The sequence below is a fragment of the Melospiza georgiana genome, chromosome 8 (genome assembly GCF_028018845.1).
Source record: "Melospiza georgiana isolate bMelGeo1 chromosome 8, bMelGeo1.pri, whole genome shotgun sequence".
Taxonomy (NCBI): Eukaryota; Metazoa; Chordata; class Aves; order Passeriformes; family Passerellidae; genus Melospiza; species Melospiza georgiana.
Window position 1 is genome coordinate 18,970,612 of NC_080437.1, and position 21,157 is coordinate 18,991,768.

Here is a 21,157-nt window from a genome sequence, read left to right on the forward strand (position 1 = left end):
TCTTTTTCTGCTGGAGGTCTTGATATGAAATCTCAGATCTCCATTAAAAAAAACTCCTTTGGTTTTGTGTTTTTGTCATTGCTCTGAAGATAAAAAAAGCCCTCATCCAATGATTTTAGTATATTCCTGTGTGCATCTTAACTTTTCCTAGCTACTTTGACATTTCAGATGGATATAGCTTATGTCTGCTTTCTGTACACTACATTTTCCATATTTGCAAATATTTCAATCCTATTAGCTTGTGTTGGCTCCAGTTTGAAGCTTTGATTTATTTCATTTTGAGCTTGTTCGGACTCTTCCCCTACTAATGTACGTTACGTAATGCTCTTCTAGAGATGACAGATGTGCATTTTCAAAAAGAGGATCCTGCATCTGCGTTTCAGTTTAGTTTACTGTAGCTTAATCAGTACTTTGTTAACAGCAGTATTTAAGAGATGTTATCAAGCCTCATGCACTTCACATGCATTTGTTAACTTGACAAACAAATCTAATCACAGAGCTTAAGGGAGAGGAACTAACACTTCCTTTCCTGCAGTACCTTTCACATTTCACTTCTAATGTTGTACTAACCTTGAAAAGAGTCCCTGTATTCAGACCAGGCAGATATAATTCTGGATTATTGCTATTTACAGCTCTGAGTCTGCCCATGCATCTTGCACTGTTTACCAGCTTAGCTGTAACTTCTCCCTTTATTATCTCAGTTCCTTCTTTCCTCCACCAGCTAGTGCCCCCCAGCTAATCAGCTTCATTAAGTTCAAATATATTTTTTTAAATCATGTTATTGAGTAGTTGAAATCAAAAGAAAGACTTAAAAAGGGGACAAGAGTTTCTTCTGCAAGTTCCCCATCTTCCCTTTGAAAGTTTCTCAATATACAGGAATATACAGGTGTAGACTACACATAACCCACAGAGAAACAGAGCTATCTGCCAGCTCTGGCTAAGTCCTCTCCAAATAAGAATACAGTTATTTTTATGAAAGTAATACAACTAGACAAGCAAGCAGTTAAACTACAGTCTCAGTAAATAATGGTCCCAAAGCTCTTAGCAACCCCTTCCCATGATTTCAATGGAAGCTGAGTAGCATCTGGACCCTGAAAAACAAGTTCCTTAAAAACTGTTCCCTTCAAATTAAATCAGCTGATCAATGCAATTATGAACTAGCTTGGTTAGCATTCAAGAAAACAAATGTCACTTCCCTCTGTTACAATAACACAATAGTACAGTCAGTACAGTCCCCTAAGAAACAAAGAAATTACTTTTGTCTGCTCTGTTACTAATAGCTATTTACGTGCATCAGAAGCATCACTAATCAATCCTGATGTCCTGCGGAAAAAAACAAAGCACCAGGTGCTCCACACACACCTGGGGCAGTAAGCTCCTGCTACAGATGCAAAACCTCTTTAGCATCAGCAATCTGCTGGTTCACAGACATTTTTAAGAAACTCCCTTTGTATATTTTTTATTAAACAGATCATAATAACATCAGTAACAATCCCTGGGACAGTCTCAAACTACAACAAGCAAAACGAAAAAGAAGTAAAGCAAGAGTTTGATTCTCTACATTGGAAAGTCCTAATGATGGAGGCCAGGGAGAAGCAATAGACAGGACTCCTGTTTTCTCAGCCAGCAAATTCCTCTACTTGCTCCATTGAATTCCCAAATCTATTTGCATATGGGTTGCCATTCACTCTCTTGCCTCAATAATCACCATTTCTCCTCACCCTTCACATTAAAGACACCTTGCCTCTGAACAGAGCAAGTCTGGCACATGAATCCCACTCACAGCAAACTGTGAGTCTTTACAGCTTTGTGCAAGCAGGACATGACACCACAGCCTGTTTAGGGCTTGCCTTATCACTTTTAGCCATGATTCCATCAACTCCCAGCACGAGTAGAGATTGGCTTCCTGGGAAATGAATGCCTCTCTCCAGAAGAGGCATTCTTCCCTCCAATTTGGCACTGAAGCCACCCTGCAGATCAAAAATTAGGATGTCTTCATCACACAACTTGAAATTTTTCCAGAAGACATGGATGAAGACTTGCTTCGTTACAATGCCCATTGTCAGAGAAGAACATGCCACGGTATTATACTCATTCCTACAGTTTCTGAGAAGAGCTGTCTTTCCCTTTTCACTACATGTCCAAAAGTGATGCACAGCAGTAACCTACATGGATTCCAGTGTGAACACAGCTTTGGGACTGGCTCACCAAGACTGCTGCAGCTGGCTGACTGCAATTGCAGATCATCCTGCAATCAGCACAGAAGGGTCCACAGTACAGCTACAGAATACAGAACCCCTCCCCTCATCCCCACCATGTGCAAATGCCAAACCCCACAAAACTGTGACATGCCTCAGAAGGACAGCAAGTGATATCAGGCACAAGGAAACACCCCAGACCTCCAGAGTAACTCCAAATCTATGGGGAAAAAAAGCGCTCCATGTGACAATTGATATTTTTAAAAAGAAAATGTAATGAAGATTATAATCTTCTGTGGAAGAAGAGACATACTATACATATATAGACCAGAGAGAGGAATTTGCATCAATTGCTTGCAGGTAAATTTCTAGTCTAGTACACAAGTCCACATGATACAATGTAACACCTATAGATAATTTATGATCCTTTCCCATTCTTCATAATAACCATTTTGGTGCTCATAAAACTCTAAATCAGTTCTGAAATCCAAGGAAAAATTTCACTGTATTTTTATCTTCAAAATTATTAAAGATTATTTAAAAAATGCATACGCTTACATTGAAGACAACAAAAGCCTGGGTCTCTCAACCAGTATAAATATTTACAATGCAAGACACTGATGAAACAGAACAGTCTAACCATTGTTCAGTGAGGACGTTAGGACGTTGCTCACATTCTATATTGTACAGAGATAACAACAATGTATTTTTAGGAAAATTCTGTGCTACATCACTTATTTTTCTTTACATCAGAGACAAACAGTTGTAAAAGCCATTTACAAACAACAGGCACCTAATCAACACTCTTCACTTTTGTTTAACTGCTACCAGGCAAAACACTCATCTTAAGGCAGAGTAAAAAGAATATACTATTGATTATATGATTCTGTGTTTTGAAGAAATGTGAAATCATTCCTTCTTTGTCTTTGAGTGAGTAAGAAATTTCCAAAGCCATGCACATAAGAATGTATTTCTTTTGAATGATTTACAAGTTAAATGTCAGGTAACTCTTTATTTATAGGTTCAAGTTACAACATGTTTTTGCTGCGGAAGCATTAACAAAATCTAGATTTCTGGATCACTCTGACAAGCCTTAAGCTCTGAACTCACATTCTTTAGGACTTGCTCAAAGCAACTGGAGAGCCCAAAACCAGAGTCTGCAGAAGTTCAAATGCAGAGTAAAAAGAGCACTGTACCAAAAATCCTGTATACCTAATTCTTCTGCTAACTTGCATGTCACAGATGAGTTGAATTTCAACCATAAATTCTCACATTTTAAAGTACCCTGATTTCTGATGCCAAACTCACTACCAGAAATCATTTGCAATCCCCCAGATTTAAAAATTCTAAATACATGTTAAATACAGAGAAATACCATGAGTCATTAAAGTATAACAGACTTCAGTGAGAACTTTTTATTGAGGAATATACTCAGGCATAGCATGTTTCCTTAAAGGCTTTATATTTCTATCTTTTTCCATTTTGATACCTTCTCTGTACATTTGCTACGTCCAGGAATCCCCTGTGAAAAGGCAATGTGGGAAGGACCAACACTGGGACGTGCATGAGAACTTTCCTCCAGGCGGAACAAAGTGCTGGGGGAGTAGAGTGCACACCTCACTGACAATGCTGCCCATCTTTATTTCAAGCATCACCGACACAGAGGTGTGCTCACTGGCTGTGGTTCAAGAAGGCAAATCATTGAAGTTCTTTGGTTTAGCCACTTCTGTGCAATGGAAGGATAACAGTGCTTCCACTTCCCATTTCCTGGCTGTTCCAGCCACACAGATAGCTTTTGTGGGGTGGTATTGTTCCTTACCATGGCAATGTACAGCACCTGGCACAACCAACGGCACAGACTGAAGCGCTACAGTAAGACAAGCAATAACAGCCATCACATCTGAGTCAGTCTCTCAGTTTCACACCTGCATTGTCACCAAAAATTGCCAGATCTTGATTTGAGAAAGTTGCTCGGCAGACAAACACGGTATTTCTCATAGACTTCAACATGAAAACTATGCCTATAGTTTAAGAACCTCTGTGTCATAGCATTATCATTAAAAAGTAAGGCTGTATAAAGCCCACAGACAGAGTCCAGGTCTGTGAACTGAACTAAATCCCTTCCAGTGCCAGAACAAGACAGCCTCTTCCAGCTGCAACCTTATCATGGGATTTGCTGGGTGGTTGAAAAGTCTGGCATGTGTCTATCATATTTTAAGTGTCCCTGGTGTAGTTTAAAGGCCAGACAACTGTTTCCAGATGGCTGACAAGCAGTCAGAGCCCAGCTCGCTGTGCCAGAGCCGACACGGACACGCGCTGGCAGCGAGTCCCTTGGCGCGGGTGCTGTTGCACACCAGCCCGCTGGCACGTGCGCGCTGCTTCTGACCGTCCTGCCCCCACAGCAGCGCTCTGTGCCACCCGAAGGGAATGGCATTACTGAAACCCACAGACAAGGCATTCTTACCACAGTCTATAAAGAGCCATTCATCCCCACTGTACCTAAAATAGCCGCTGGATGCAATCATGAGATGAATACGTGACTGTGGATTCTTTTAAATCACTGCCTTCTTGCACAGACAAGGAAACAGTGTCCAGCAGTTGCATCCTCACCCGTTGTCCCTGTTCTCAATTCAGCAATAAAGTGTTGACCCTTTCTGTCCCACCCAGTATCAGTCTCTTCATTTCTAAAAGCATTTAGAAGTTTAGAGATTTTATGAGAAATTTAGAGAAATAGCAAAAAACTCCACCAATCCATTCCTATGCACTTGCAAGCCCTCTATAGAATCCTACTAAAGCAAACCCATCACAGCTTTCTACCACCAGAATTACAGCAGTAAAGTCCAGCTATCATCCACTAGCTGCTCATTGCCAGCCAAACACAGACACTGCAGAAAGCCACTGAAACAGAGTGAAGTACCCAGGTACAGAAAATGGTGCTTACTAATGAGAAACACAGAACTGCACAGGTCTGTTCCTTACTGATGGAGAACAGGCTAACTTGCAGCGCCCTTCTGACCTACTCTTAAATCATTACCAGTTTTTACTCCAGCATGTGTTTTAAAGCAATCTCCAAGTGTCTAGTAAGGGAGAGGGGAGGCCCAAGCCAGCAGACAGCAAAATTCTGTGGGACAAAAGGTGGTTTTGAAGGAACATGGTGGCAACTGGAGCAATACAATGGAATGGATACTGAGATGCTGTTGCGTATCTACAAGGCAGTAAAAGAAGCTGCTATATGAAGTTCTCCAAAAAGGAAAATAAAATTCAGGAGCATGGCCACATCACTTATGCCAACTGACATGCCACATTCTTCAACCCAATCACATTTAGAAGTGGCTTTTCTGTCTTTTCCTCAAGCACATGGTCTTTGCTTTAAATTAGTTTAAACAGGAGCCGGTGAGATGAGTCAAATGCGCTAAACGAGGCCAGTGCAACTCTGGTGCATACAAGCACTACTGTAAAACCTGAAACACTCATGAAGATAAAACCTGAAAGAAACAGTAGTTTTGATCAGGTATCTGTTGAAACTGAAAGCTAGAAGGAAAAATTTATTTATTTATCAAGCTAAAATATCATTAGTCATCATGGAAAATCTACTGCTGAAGAAAAAGGCAAGCATCGAACCTGTTGAATTTCACATCAACAGCATCCTTCACTGCAGAGAGGAAAACCCACAGAACTCCACCCTAATCTCCTCCATGTTTCCTGCTGACTTTCTGGTTTCTTTCTCTAAGTAGCTACAATTACAATAATATTCAGGGACATTTGCTCTCCCAAAGAGCAGATGAAAAATAACTACAGACAAATAATTTGAACATCTATAGAGTTAGGTTAATGGAGAGGTGGACAGAGGATTCTCTATTAATCATATTAAATGGCAAATGCAAGTTTGTTTTTTCTTTCTCAATTGAAAAAAAGAAAACGACCTCCTGTTCCCAATGCAGCAGAAGTTACAAAGTCAAGACAAAAATCTCCTCCATTTTCTGCTCACTTAAAACAGTTGGCTTGTTCAATTCCAGATAGTCCCATCTTTAGCACAGGCTCCCACACATGGGCTGTACAGCACATCAAGATGTTCACAAGGTATATAAAGACTAAAGATGTCTTCTGCTATTTCTGAAGTGACCAAAACACTGCTGCTTTCCTCTTAGAGGACCCAGTCATTCCCCTCAGTCTCTGGGCTGTACAGGCAGCAGCACTGTGCCTGGGAACAGGCCCGGTCCCCTCGGCGCCACAAGTGACCTTGTGCCTGGCACGGTGCTTCCCCACGGGCTGTGCTCTCTCTGGAAGAGGCACAAAGCCTTGAGCTCAGAGGAAGTTTCACTCCCTGTTTTTCAGGGACACATGCTATTCAGTGAATGGAATTATCTGGCAACATTACCATTATCTTACAAAGAAATAATCTGGTACAAGCTCACATCCCCTACATTTCCTGCAGTTGTTAGAAGTTTCACATCTCAGCAAGGCCTGTTAGAAGTTTCACATCTCAGCAAGAGCTGATCTCTCACTGCCTCATTACAGACAACAGAAGTCAACTTAAGAAATAAAATCCACAAATGGCTAAAAAGTACTCAGATCCCAATCTCAGGAGATGTGAAATACCTCAGCTAAAAAGGCTCCCTCTTCCTTGCTCTGTTGCTTCGGCAGCAAAGCAACATAGGCGTCTTAAAATGCTCAACCTAACAGCTTCAAGCAGGAAACAACAATGCAACATATATATAATGTTCTTTCTGTGCTCATGGATTGGGTTTTCTGGGGTAGGTGAGGGTTTTTTTACAGGAAAAATAAAATCTCTAGGAAGCAGATGCCCACCAAGGAGGGCAGCTTCTCTGCCTAAAAAGAAGACACTGCTGGAAAAACTGCACCCTACTGTATTTAGCTAGGGTAAAGGCTCAGCATAAATGAAGAGCAAAGTTGCTACCATCAGTGTCAGAACAGCTGGTCTCCCTCTAGAATTACCTCTCCAAACACTGATTCTTTCCAGACTGGCAAAACCACTTCAGTCTCTGATCTTGTCGTATACGCAGGTTATGAATTAGAAGACTTCTCTAATTAGAGATCACCAGTGGAATTAGAAGGTAGATTATTTTTAGCAATTGTCTGATTGAGCTGGAGCTGCACTCAGTTGCAAATTAGTTACTGCTTTTTCTAAGACTACATTTTACACTTGAATTTCCAATACAATATTTAGTATCTCTTCAAAAGCTATCATCTACTAGCAAAGATGAAGCAGCTACCATACACCTAAGAAAGTACTTAACATCTTCAAGTTTCTCACTCAAAGCCTAGAAAGAACAGCTAGGGGAGATGAAGAAATCAGGAAAGGCAGAGCCATCTTCACACTCCAGTGGTGAAGGCATTTGCAAGTTGGAGTGACCCATTCCTCTGCAAGCTGTCATGCTGGAGTGCATCTTTTCGAGAAGGGGTCGTAGAAGGCCCAGAGACAGTGAAACACACTGTTTTTATTGCTCACCAAGTTAAAGCATGACTTAGCCTGCTAGTGATTTTTTTTCTTTTTTGGCATGTTACAATAGAGGAAGAAACAGAGGCCCGCAGAAGAAAGGCTTGGCTCAGAAACTTGCCAACTGTCCTTGACTCAGAGGGGTCGCTGGACACAGGGAATAAACAGCCCCTCAGAACAGCAGGCCTGTGCTGCAGTGTGTCCATGTCACTGGCCTTGGCGGGATGCACTGCGTACAGGCAAGTTGCTTTCTACTCCCATTCCCTGCTGACAAGAATTACTTTCAGACTTGAAACCCAACAGTTTCATCATCTTATTAAATTCCCAATTCCTGGCTCAGATGTCTCTCATATGCATTAGTGAGATTACATCAACCACAAAGACCTGCCCATGAGCCACACAGGATATAGCTCAAAAGCAATCACTCAGAGGTTGGATCATCAGCTCTCTGAGTTTCTCTTCCCTCATTCATAGAAGCAGCAATGTGAACTGTGTGACAAGGGATAAGTGTATGCTTTGTAGTGTCATGTGGAAAGGGAGATAACACCAGAGCATCAGGATGCAACTGGAAAACACGCCTTCCTTGAGCAGAGCATCTACCCTGAAGCAGAACCATCCCTGCAGCCTCCTCCCACAAGGCACAGACAGCAAAGACAGGCTAAGCCAAACCCATGCAGGTCTTACAGAGCACAGAGCCTTAATGCAGCAGCTAATGAGGACTTGAAAAGGCAGCTGACACAGCCAAGCAGCACGATGCCTGCAGGGCATCACAGCCCTACCAAGTCTCTGCAAAACACCTGGAGTTCTGCTCAGTGAGAACATGCCAACTAAAAAACTTCCCAGTAGGCAAAGATGGATGAGACAGACTGAACACGTGTCCAAGCTGACAAGTAGAGCTCAAGCAGACAGAAAGCAAACAATCATAACAAATATCTAACAAGACACAATGAAAGATCACAGCCAAGAATAAAATGCATGAGGTATCTAATTCCCTCTCTATGTAAGGAACTGATCCTGCATTCTTTGCTCTCAGGCTGCTGGACCACATGATGCCATGCTTGCCAGGGTATCACTAACAAAGGAAAGTGAGTGAGAAATTGTATCTTGAATCACACATGTTCATCTGCAACTGAGCTGGGATCCTTGCCCTGTGGTTGGAGAAGCTGATACCAACACCACCAGTAAATAAAAGCCTAGGTCTGGGGCAGATACAAGTGCTTCAGGGTTCCCAGAACACCAGACACTCACCATGGGAGATCCTGGGAAGAAAAACACCACCAAAAGACTGGAAAGCACATGTCAGATTTACCCTACTGCCTTTGGTATGTAAATATACAGAGGAGATGCTTCCACACCTCACTAGCAGCATCACAAATGCAGCCTTACTGAGCAGGGGTAAAATGCAAGGAGCACTCAGGCAGGCTTAGTACCAGGCACAAGGCTCTGGCAGGGCCATCTCCTGCTGCTTTGAAGCTGCAGATCTAATATACCACTTGCACACTGCCTCACTAGAGACAAAGCCACACATTTCATTTAAGAAAGTAATCAGATGGATTAGGAAAGGTCAAAGAATAATAATTTTGAACTTTTTGCCATTTGGAAATTACAATAGTGTTGCAAGTTCTCCATGCTTTCCCTGGAAACCATCACAGGGGCAATTTCCCTATACTTCCAGGATGGCACATAAAAAGATACTTATCTCTAAAAGGTCTCAGGAACTGCAGAGCTCTGCAGGTGTACTAGAGCAGGACTCCTTTTCATATTCTGCCAAAGCATGCAGCAGCACACACAGAACAATACAGAGAGCTTTCAAGCCTTGCCATTTTGCAATGATTGGTGAGAACTTCTGCAACATCAGAAACACTCAACTTGAGCAGTCTCAGTACGAGTTTCCTCCCCTGTCAGGTCTGACCCTAAGATAAAGGGTGCAAAATAGATGAAGATTGATGTCAAAATAATCACAGAAACAACATACATGCCCCACACACAAAGGAACTGCTAAGAGGCAATATATAGTTCTCATGCCCCCAGAAAAGAAGATATTTCAAGGCTTCAATAGGAAAACACTGCATAAGAACACCAATGTGTTTAAAAGGCTGAAATCTGATCTTGTTTTTATTAGCTCCTGCTTCATTATGCCAAGAGCAAAGTTAAAACTCCCTTCCATATTTTAATCAAACCTGCTACTGTTCTTTGCTAATTCCCAAGATCAAGCCAGCCTGACAAGAATCATGTAATTTTACAAGGGTATCTCTCCTCCCTCCACCCCCTTAGTTTTCAGACATTAATTTTGTGAAGAACCTGATGCATCACGGCAGCTCTAATTTGGTAACAATACTTTGCATTTCTCCTAAGCTTTCAGAAGGCCTTGCAGTGGAAGAAGGCCATTCCACAGCAGAAGGATTAGCACAGTCTGAGATCCTGCATTTGGTGTCCGTCCCATGGTTTCATAGGGGCCACTCATCCATGTGGCCGAGCTTATGTTTAGAGAGTGCCACCTCCATGGGCTTCAGCACAGGGCGAGGCTGCAGTTCTCAGCTGTGACATTGCAATTGACATTCCATTCTTTCTGCCACATCTAAAGTTCCAGCAATTATGTGACATTTAGCCAACAGGTTCAGAAGTTACTGGCAGTGTGACTGCATAAACCCACTTCCCCTTAGAGAACAGGTTAAAAAATTTAAATAAAAATCCAAGAACCTTACAAATATCATGATACAGATGACAGCTGAGTTACAGGAAACTAAGGTGTGCATAGGTGAAGTAACTGAAACGGGAAAAACAGGCCAGAAGCAGGAAAAAGACTCAGATTTCCTGTCTCTCACAAAAAAAACCCCTTTTTAGCTGTAAGGGAACTTCCTCTTCTTTTTAAAGCTAAGCAGATTTTTTTCTTCTCATTGAAACAAGACAGCATTTAGTTCAGTATGCATTTATCATGCTTGGTGTAAAAAATCCTTTCCTCTAGAGATCACTTGCAATGTCAAAGAGCAGCAAATCTTCAGCCCACCTGCTTTTGTGGATTATATGCATGCCCATACATACACACACAGAGACACCTTTTATAGAAGCAGTTTCATTGTAAATCAATGGTCACAGATCGCACTTGAGAAAAAACACTGACAACTGTCCTCCCTAGTCCTGGCACTTACAGCTCAGACTTGGCATGCAAGCTCAAAATGATTATTCTAAAAGCTCTAACAATAATCACAGCTAAAAGGACATTTTGGATGCAGAACTGCAAGGGGAACTCACGTCATTTACTAGAAGAGAATGAAAAATCGAAGCCTACTGTCAACTTCAGAAAGAGTCAGACTGCTCCCATGAGTGTTTTCTTCTCTGTCATCACCTATGGTAAACTATTACCTCAGGCTCTTCACATTCCTCTGGTATGCCAGACTTCACCACGCTTGTGTATGAGGAACCAAAAAGCCACTGCCAACTTTCACTTTCTATCCACTGTAGCAGAGTTCATCATGCTGTAAAATGCAAGCCCCTTAAGAGTGGTTTGCTGAAGGAGGGCACGGAAAATATGCAAGGAGACAAAACTACAGTCAGACGGAGTCATTTGCAAGAATTTATTGCTATAATGTGGCCCATGTTATGAAACCATGGCAGAGCCCTGTATTGCATCACTTCCTGTTCTCTAATCCATGAATCTTCCCATAAATATTTATATGCACATAGAAAAAATACATAAACAGAAATATGCCACATTTTTCCATTAGCCTTTCTCTTCTGACTGATGCATTCATAGTTACAAGAGATTATAACAAGGATTGGCATAGTAGTGAATCACCCCCAACAGCACACTGTGCTTTTACAACTAGAAATAGAGGGATCAGAGAGATTAATCCTCTGTCCTGGATGAGACAAGGAGCCAGTGACAGGGAAAGCAAATATAAATAGGCAGAGAAGGCTTTGTCTTCCTACAGCTCCCACTGGTGCTGAAGGAGTCTCTTCAACAAAGAAATGCTTTAGGAGACCTTTATGGGTGACATTAACCAAAGACATCCCTTTTGAAAACCCTGCAGTAATCTGGAGATGAGGGGTTCCCACCAATAGTCCTGTGACACCAAGGACAGTAAAGGCCAGGTCCACTGCCAAGGGAACTGCTTACAGGAGAAGATCTGACTGAAAACTTCCTCAGTATTTATAGGGGAGGTTGTTCAGAGTCAATTTGTTGCTTCCTTCAATTAATGGTACTCAAATGGTCCTCTAGAGGCAAAATGCACCTAAATCCCATGTCTAGAAGCCAGTTTTCCCATGTCTAGAAGCCAGTTTCTAGTTTCAGTCCTAGGAGTCGTGGCAACGTGTGGACCCTCACACATCGGCGTGGTGTGCCCATGGAATTTCTTGTGAAATGAGAAAGCAGAACTTCAAACTCAAGTCTAGCAACAAGAACAGAGGCACAACTCCCTTTTTCAAGCTGCACAACAGCACAGAGTTATTAGCAGTAAGTAAGTCTGAGTGACAAATTATTCTGGTCATTAGAATCAACAGATCAGACCCAGGGGAAGCCTAGCTATTTATTCAGAAGCATTGGGGTTCTTTTCCCTACAGATACTCTTCCTTGCAGGCCCAGTACACACACTAAAGAGGAACCAAAAAGCTTTTTGAAAATAAAGCACATTTGAGAGAAAGAGAGGCACAAAGGATTAGTACACTTTTAAAAAAATGAGCAACTTTATGAGTAAACTTGAACCATATTCTTTTTTTTCTTCCTTTTTTGGTTTGTCACCTTCTAGCTTCCTTACCTTCCCCTATTAACCAATTAACCCTTTGATTCAAAGGAGGAAGTTTCTCATCCTGTGTCAAGGACACAGGATGAGTTTGACAGAAGCCAAACTACCAGCTCAGGAAAGAACAGCTGACAACATTTTCATTCCTTGTAATGAACCTCTTATCTGGATGGCCCATAAACACATGATCTTACTGAAGCCCAAACTGGGAGACAAACTCTGTCTTAGCTGAGGCAGCAGTGACCTGTTAAAGGATGTTCTTAAGTCCAATGTATGTTTTCCCAAGGAGAAACTCTGGTGCTGTTGTTCACCTGCAGCCTCACCTGCAAAATGGACTGGTCACATGTAATTCTGTCCTGATGCCCTCTGAAGGGCAGATATCAAGGCATTCCCAATTGATACACAGGATTTACCTACCCCCAAAATATACAACATTTATATTCCATATGAATTTTGGCCACGCATTTTGCAAGGTTTACAGCTGGGATCCTTAAATGAGTCTCCATGGATAAAGTGCTCATCTGCTGCCTTTATTTCATATAACTATGGAAAATCTCAGCCACACTTTTTAGAACCTTTCACTATTTTCCACCCATGACATATATACATACTACACATAAGTAATATATGTGTATTTTATCTAAAATTTCCAACACTGTTTTCAGTTGAGGCCAATCAACCACGACATTCTGCCAGGTCAAATTCAAAATTTGCTACTAAGCCCCCCACCTCGCCTGCAGGTACCAAATGTTGAACTCCAGAGTGGCACTCATTTCAAAAGACAGAGAAGTTTAATAGTCATTGACAAACACCTTTGATCTATATCAGCCCAAACAGGATAACCAGCAGAACATATAATAAAGGCCAGCCTTCCTTCTCAGTCCCTGGGGAAAAGAAATTGCAAGCACTAGAAACTGCTGATGGTTGAGAGCTCTTGCTGTTGGTGAACTGTCTGGCTGTCTGGTGATGAGTTACATTTAAGAGTAACAAAGCTCTTAAAGCATAGCTTTAATTGCAAAAAGACCAGGCTTCCAAGAGCTCTTGTCCATTTACCTACTCCAGAATCAATAAACAAACACTATGTAATCCATTATTTGGTTTTTTTTAATGCTTCACATGAATGTGTATGCCTTGATAAATCCCACAAAAACATTGTGGGAAATAGTGAAAAATAATCTGGTTTAGAAATTAAGAGTTCTTTTGGGAAGTTTTCAGTAAAATCCAAGCAGAACTAGTAAAACTGACCCCATCTCAGCAAAGAGCATTTCAACAATCTGGAGCTGTGAAAATTCACAGTGAACAAAGCCCACCCAGCAAGTGTAATGCCAGCTCTGCTGCGCTACATTGAGCTGCCACCAGATCTTTGCAGTCATTCCACAAGTCAGCAAAACAGAAGTCCCAGCAAACCCTGCATGAGCTCTGTATCACTATGGAAATTAATACAGTGAATGAGATGTGCAATCTACATGGCTCACACAGCTCCTGCAGCAGCCAGCACGAGATGCTCCCAAGAAAGAGCTGGCACGAGCAGGAAATGGAGAACTCATCCCCCAGGAAGATTTCCCCTCTAATACCTTATGCCCTGCAAGGGAAGTTTTCCCCATATTTCAAGTTTTTATTCCTTATAGCCTTCTACAGCTTTCATAGTCACTATTTGTCTGCCCCACACAGACACAGTCCAAGCACAAGGTTGTTCAGGGCTCCTGAAGTTCCTCCTCTCAATGCCTGTTAATTTTTTATGGTCCATCTACTGGCTCTTAAAGAATGCCAGTTAAACACTTCTACAGGATCAAGAGTTCCTTATTTTTTTTTGGGGAGGGGAGGGTGGAAAGGCAGAACAAGAGCAAAACAAAATCAAAAACAATTAGGAAAAAAAAGAAAATATCTCATTCCTGTTTTCATTTTTTCCTGGCAGACAGCCACGCACATTCTATTATTCACACTTTCTGAAGCTAGCTATCAGGCAGGCCCACTGGGGCTGACTGAGGTACACAGCAGAAAAGATCCATAGCAGGAAACTGCTTTTTCTTATGCAGCAGGATCAATTCAGGGCTTGTAACAACCACCTCCAACTCCTTCCTTGAGCAGCATTTTTACTGGAAGTTGTCACATTCCTGCAGTGCCCTGCCTTCCCCACTGATGTCAGTGCTTGGAAGAGCAGCAAGGAAATGAGTCTGTCAGACACTTTGGTACATTGCCTAAAGTACCTGTGACAGCCTCAGCAGCTGGAAAGGCCTTTCACCCTTGAACATGTGAGAGTTGCTTGTCCAAAATAAGTTTAAATTAAACAAACAAAAAAACCCCCAAAAATAAACAAATAAAAAAACCCCAAAACACCAAACTAAAACAAACTCATCCTGAAAATACAGAAAGTTCATCCAGCATGCTGAATTAATGTATCCTCAGAACAGCTAAGACTGCACAAAAGCAGCCTGGGAACAGGTGTATTTTCTAGCACTAGACCTCACCTGAGCATCTCCAGCAATTCTAGTCCTATATCCATATACTGCAGCACGAAAAGCATGCAGCTTTTCTTCCAATGTGACACCCCAAAACAGAAAATCACTTCTTTTAACTAGTTTATCTCCATAAGCAGAACTTCTGGCTAGGACTAGCTGAAATCCAAGTAAAAAAAAATAAAATCAAAAGAACAACAGAAAACCCAACAACAAATATTGAGTGAATGTTAATTTCTTAAGTTTGCATTAGACCTAAGTCACACCAAGTTCCCAGCAAAAGGCCAGTTGTTCAGACTTCCACAGCTCTACCATTTTCAGCAACCGCAGCAGAATCAAGTCTCACTTTCTCTGGGCAGCTACATAGTTGTTCTGAGGAGAATCTGGCACCAAACAGTTTGGGCTACAGCTGAGAAGCCGCAAACAGCCCCAGCAGGTATTGTTCATACCCTCGAGCCAGGAACATTGATGTTTCCAGGAACCCTGGTCCTCAGGCAGGCTTAGCAGAACTCTGCATCAGTAGAAATTGATCAACGTTGACAGATTTCAAACAAAATATCTTAGGTCTAATAAATAAAGTCGTTTTCAAAGAAAACTTTTCTCTGAAAATGTTTGACTAGGACTATTGCTAGATCAATCTCAGCCTCATCTGACACTACTCCAAACCAATTTTAGAAGCACAAATTCACAAAGACTGCTGCTGCTTCAGCTGAAGCGTTACTGTCAGACCGGCTCTCTCCCACCCCCATCTTCCTTCCAGTATCTCTTTCCACCTCCACTCAAGCTCCAGCTAAATTGTCCTTTCTATGTTTATGCTGCTGGGTTATTACACAGATTCGCGATGCCTGGAAATAGACCAGTCCTTTGCCCACTGCAGAGCTGAGCCGTGCCCTCCTGCACTGCAGCTTGAGACCAACTGATTTGGCATTGGCACACTGTAATTCTCGCTTTGCTTGCACTTTCAGCGTACCAAAATGAGGCGAAGTTAAAGTGTTACAGTTTGGAACAACTCGAGCATTACTCTGCCTGCCAACTAGCTCCAAGAAGCATGAAGGAATTCTGACCATTCCTTAGTCTGCCGTGAAACTTCACGATTCCTTACGAACGCGTTGCTACCAGCACACCTTGTGCACTGTTTGTATCTCTGTTCCACGCTGCTCACGGAACGCGAATTCGCGTCCCTCTCCTAACGGGACACCTGGAGCAAACACGGTCCCGTTCCCACCGCTGATCCGCGCTCGGTTTCCCCGAGTGCAGCAACACTAATGCTCCCAGCGCCAGCAGCAGCAGCTGAGGCTGTGCAGACAAAGACGGCGGAGGTGGGAAAGCCTCTTACCAGGGAATTAGGTGCCGCTTCCCCAGCTCCGCCGGCGGAGCAGCCCTGAACGCGGCGCGCCCGCCCCACGGTGCCCCCAGCCCCGGCCGCCGCACGGACCCGCGGGGAGCCGGGCCGGGCCCGCCCCACCTGCTGGACCCTGCGGGGCGAGCGGCTGCCGGCGGGGCCGGGACGAGCGGCGGCCGCGGGGCAGCGACCCGGGCAGGCGGCCCCCGCACCAGCCCGCCCCGGGCCCGGCCCCGGTACCCAGCCCCGGTACCCGGCCTCGCGGCGCCGGAGGGGCGCCGGACCCGGCTCGGCCCCCGCGGAGGAAGCGGCGGCTGCCCGCGGCCAGGGCGGCGGCCGAGCCTACCTCGGTGGTGCCCCGCACAGGGCCCGGGCCGGCGGCTCCTCCTCCGGCTGCGGCGGCTGCTGCTGCCCATGCCCGGGGCCAGGGGGCGGCGGGCCGCGGGGCCGGGAGGCTCCTGCGAGGCCGGTCTCCCCCAGCTCTTCCCCGGCTCCTGTTTACCGCGGCTCCCCGGCCGGGCTGCCTGTCAGCGCGCCGCCCCGCCCCGGCCCGCCCCCGCCGCCATGGCCCGGAGCGGCGCGGGCAGGCGCGGCGGCCGCTCCGCTGCGGGACGCGGCTGTCCCGGCCCCCGATCGCCGCCCGCTGGAGCCTCCCGGAGCGCTCGGGCTGGCGGCGCTGCGGCCCCGCTGCCCCGGAACGCGCTCCGGGCACCTGCGCGGCGGGCGGGCGGGGGCGGGACCGGCGGGCACCGGGAGGCGACCATCGGCACAGAACGGGTGCGGTCCGGCTGTCCCGGGCTCAGCCCTGCCTCCCGCAGCCGCAGGCGGGGATGCTGCTGTCACTGGGCTCAGGGTAAAACGGGTCGCGCTTTAGTACATAGAATAAAGCATCTTAACTTCACAGGGTGCCATTTAACTTTTTAAAATGCAGGGATGTTGAAAGCCTGAAGATGGCTAATAGCTATCGTCGTAAGGTGTTTTGTATTCATGGCTCACCTGCACTTATTGATTTATCAGCAAAAAAAAATATGTCAACGAAAAGCTTCGCGTTTGCCCCATACCCATGTCTGGGTGCCATACACTCTTGCCATTTTACACTTTTGTTATGCAAGCAGGATGCTTTAATCTCTTCTTCCCAAAGATATCTCCTGAGATATGCTGGAATAGGTGAACTATACTGAGGGGAAATTTACAGGAGGAAAAAGCAAAGTGAATGAGAATAAGTCAAGGGAGAGTTTTCTGTGTTCAGACATGATATCTATCCCACTTGGGAATAAGTGAAAAAAACCAGGAAAGTAGGCATCTTCACTGAACAGTTTCTGTCACTGAAGCATGGACAAGAAAGCAGATATTATTCAAAGAATAAAAGAGAAAACAAAGAAATCTCCTGACTTGACATGAAAATTCATTCACTAAACCTAAGTTGAATTTTTCATCTCCTGAATCTGCACTTTTTCACAATAATTTACAGGGCTCCATGGAGATTACACGTACCCACTGAGAACAGTGCAAAAAGCGAAAGATGAGTAAGGTAACCCCTTTTCATGCAAAGATCACTCCCTACAGAAAAATGAAATGTTACATCAGGTTTGCAGAGCACAGAGAAGCTGGGCTGAAATACTCTCATTACACCGCAGAGTTGGTACCCAGCACTCCCATGTAGTGAAGGTGGGAGAAGCACCACCCAGCGTGTATGGTGTGTCTTCCTGGGAAGAGGAGAGTGTGCAGAACTCCAGTTTAGTCCTATGTAGATTGAAGTCAAGAACCTTAGATTGTATCCCTTCATAAAATAGGGTATGGAAACATGCATATGTGATGATAACCACTGTCCTCTTGATAGGCAGCATAGGTTTGTAAAGAGAACCAGTACTGCTGGCTTATCTTGAGGCCACTGGGATTTCTTAAGGGAGGATTTTTTTTTCCTTCATGCTCTCAATCCATTTTGTTGTGTGATTTGTTTGGGTTTTTAAACATTTTTCGGGTTAGGAATGTATTCCGCTTTGGGAACAGCATAGCTCACACACAGTGCTGTGTGCCAGACTAGGAGAAGGGCCTGTAGACACCACTGGAATAGAAGTAGATATTATACAGAAAAATGGTTGCACAAAACAGAGCTTTTCCCGGCAAAGTAGAATAACTAAGGATTAGGCCTGAAATGAAAGAATCCACAGTAAACCACTTTGCAGATCTAAGCTTTCCCTGTGTTTTGCAATTCTTACTCCATGGTCTCCGTTTCCCCAGAAAGTATTTTATTGTCTAGTATTTTAACACATTGTTGTTCTTGGCTTAAAGTCTCAGCAGCAGCCTCCTGAATACAGGACTGCAGAACTGAGACTAAAGCCTCGATACTGAAGGGCAAGCACTACTGTGGAATATCCTGAATGTCTCTCAGCCCTCAGTAGAAAATACAAACCTAAGCTGTTGCAAATGTTCTCCCCCTCAAACTTGCTGCTAATTTCAGAAATAGGAAAGAATGAGCAAGCTTAAGCTAAAGGCCATTAGTCAAATGGAAATATTAAATTCTTCCAGCTAGTGTTGCTGTTTGAAACCTGAGTAGAAGATACAAGGCTTTAAAAAATTACGGGAACAGAACGGAACAGTTCAATTTTGCTAATTGAATAGCTCTAGCTCAGAGTTACAGAAAAAACATAGTTTGAGAATATGTGCCTAGAAATGCACATCACACTTAGCTGAAGAACTGATTGATCTGCACAGAGAGCTGCCCCAATGCCCTGCACATGAGATCTGATCTGTGAGCACACACGTGGCCTTACTTGGCATCAACAATAAACACAATTATATTGAATTTATTTAAAAAGACAAAGCAAAATTTCTCTATGCCCAGGAGACTCCAATCCTCTCTAGAAGCAGCACAGATCTAGCATATGGTTCTAAGTCTATATTTTTTTAGAAATACTTTTGCTCCTTTTAGCACAAAGACCTGGAAAGGGGTATGGGGCAGAAACCCTGAATAGTAACAACTGTTGTATAACTGTGTCCTTTTTCCTCCTTAGTTATTACAATACATACAGTAGTTATGTGGAAAAGCATAATTCATTTTCCCCAGATAATTATAAATGATCTTTTTAGTCTACAGTGTTGGTCTGAGCACCTGCCTGTCTCCATAGCAACTCCACAATATTTCAGGGATTACTTTGTAATTCCACCGTGTTTTGGATCTAGTTTTTCTCCAAGCCAGCTCAGTTTTCTAGTTCTTTCAAGCTGCATATCCTGAGCTGTGTGTTCTCCCATCTGTTCACTCTCCTGTATGCACATTACTGGCCAAAATAAAGCGGTATTTCTCCAAAAGTTCTCCAATGACCTTATGTTTTACTGAAGGTGAGCCCAGGGTTCATTCCTTCCTGTGCTAGGTGAATAAAACAGATTCTGGTAGGTGAAGGCAAAAGTGGAGTCATTAGGGAAGGTGAACAGAACTGATGGGAATTCAAGTAGAAAGATGAAAGGATATAAAAATAAAGTTTACATCCTTCCTGACTGATTAAGGAATCAGCTTTTATCAGAAAAGCACCAGATTTCTAAGGTTAAATCACCTTTAACAAAAATGTTGCCAGAGCACCAAGAAGATGATTTTGGAGACATCTTAACAAATGCTTTTTCAAAGTGCCTGAAATTTATTAAACTTTCTTCAACCTCAGATGCAGTACTATAAATCAGCACTATAGCAAATACATGTTACCAAAATCTGGCCTTTGAAAATCACTATGATGATGTGGAACCCATCTCAGGGACAGAGTGGCCTGTGCCATTAAGGTCTCACATGGAAAAGAGCAGGAGAAAAGAGCATCCCTGCCTGCAGAGCAAACCGCAGCCTCTGCCAGTGCAGTGCTGAGAGGTGCACGGTGGGTGCAGCAGACAGTGGCTGCAGCCAGCCCCACACACAGCAGGTTTAATGGCACGGTGTGTGACAAACAGGCCTAGGACAGACTTCAGCAACTCTTCAGCAGCCATGTGAGGGTGCCTTTGAAGGCTGAAAAGACTGGATTCAGCTTTGAATCTGTCTCAGAGCAGATAAGCTTTCAAAGTAATAAAGCCTAACCCAGGCCTCAAAAACACTGTTCTCTGTAGAAGCTTTCTGAGCCTCAAAACTAAAGGCTGGCAAAAACAACAAACTGACCTTTTGAAGTGATTTGTCTAGGTAAAAGTAGTCATCTGGGTATGGGTGAACTGGCTTGAGAGAAATCCAATCCATAATGTTAAGCAGTCACACTCAATTCAAGCTTATAGCCCTGCAAGTCATTGTCATTTAGTATCCAAATAAAAAAGAGCAGAAGGTACATTGGCCCTTTCTTTGTATCCCAGTCAATTTAATGCTTATTCAAGGCTGGATATGCTTTACTAGAAAAAAAGTGAAGTTCAGGGACAAGTAATTATTCTCCAGAAGTCAGGTGGTACTGCAACTTGGTCTAGGGCTCACCATGTTCTTCCCCTGCTTTGAAAAAGACAGAAAAAATAAAGCTTTCTCCTCTACTGACAAGAATTTGGAAAAAGGATCTGGCCAGTTTGCTTCACTTTCACATTTGTTACTCAGACCATTAAGGAATGTATAGAAAGTCATTTATCCCAAATATGCAGAGGAGGAATGCCATTTTCCAAGTCTACCTCTTAGCAGCCAATACTCAGCTCTGGCTCTCCCTGCTGCAATTAACAGATTGCATGCCACCGACATGCAGATATGGTGCAGGTATAAAAATAGGCAGTGTGGTTCAGTCTAACAGTCCCCATACAGCATCTCCCTCAGCAGCACAGCTTTTGTGCTGAACTCAGCCACATGTTCCCCCTACAGTGCTTTCCTGCCCTCCTCCTCATACAAATGCTGTTTGCATCCTGTCCAGACTAGATGGAGATTAATAATCCTAAGCATTTCTATGGGACCTCCTTGGAAGAACCCTGGGCATATTTCACCTGGTATTGTTTTAATCACAATTTTAGAGGCTTCCTTTGTA

General features: G+C 43.6%; 1 protein-coding gene across 2 annotated transcripts in view; it reads right to left on the bottom strand.

The window, feature by feature from the left end:
- The window catches only part of MARCHF8 (membrane associated ring-CH-type finger 8), an 88,529-nt gene extending 71,927 nt beyond the window's left edge, over window positions 1-16,602 (bottom strand). For both annotated transcript variants that reach the window (XM_058029547.1, XM_058029546.1), the window contains exon 1: window positions 16,540-16,602. The gene's annotated coding sequence lies outside the window, so the exon portion shown is untranslated. The remainder of the gene's footprint in view (window positions 1-16,539) is intronic.
- Window positions 16,603-21,157: the final 4,555 nt, after the last annotated feature.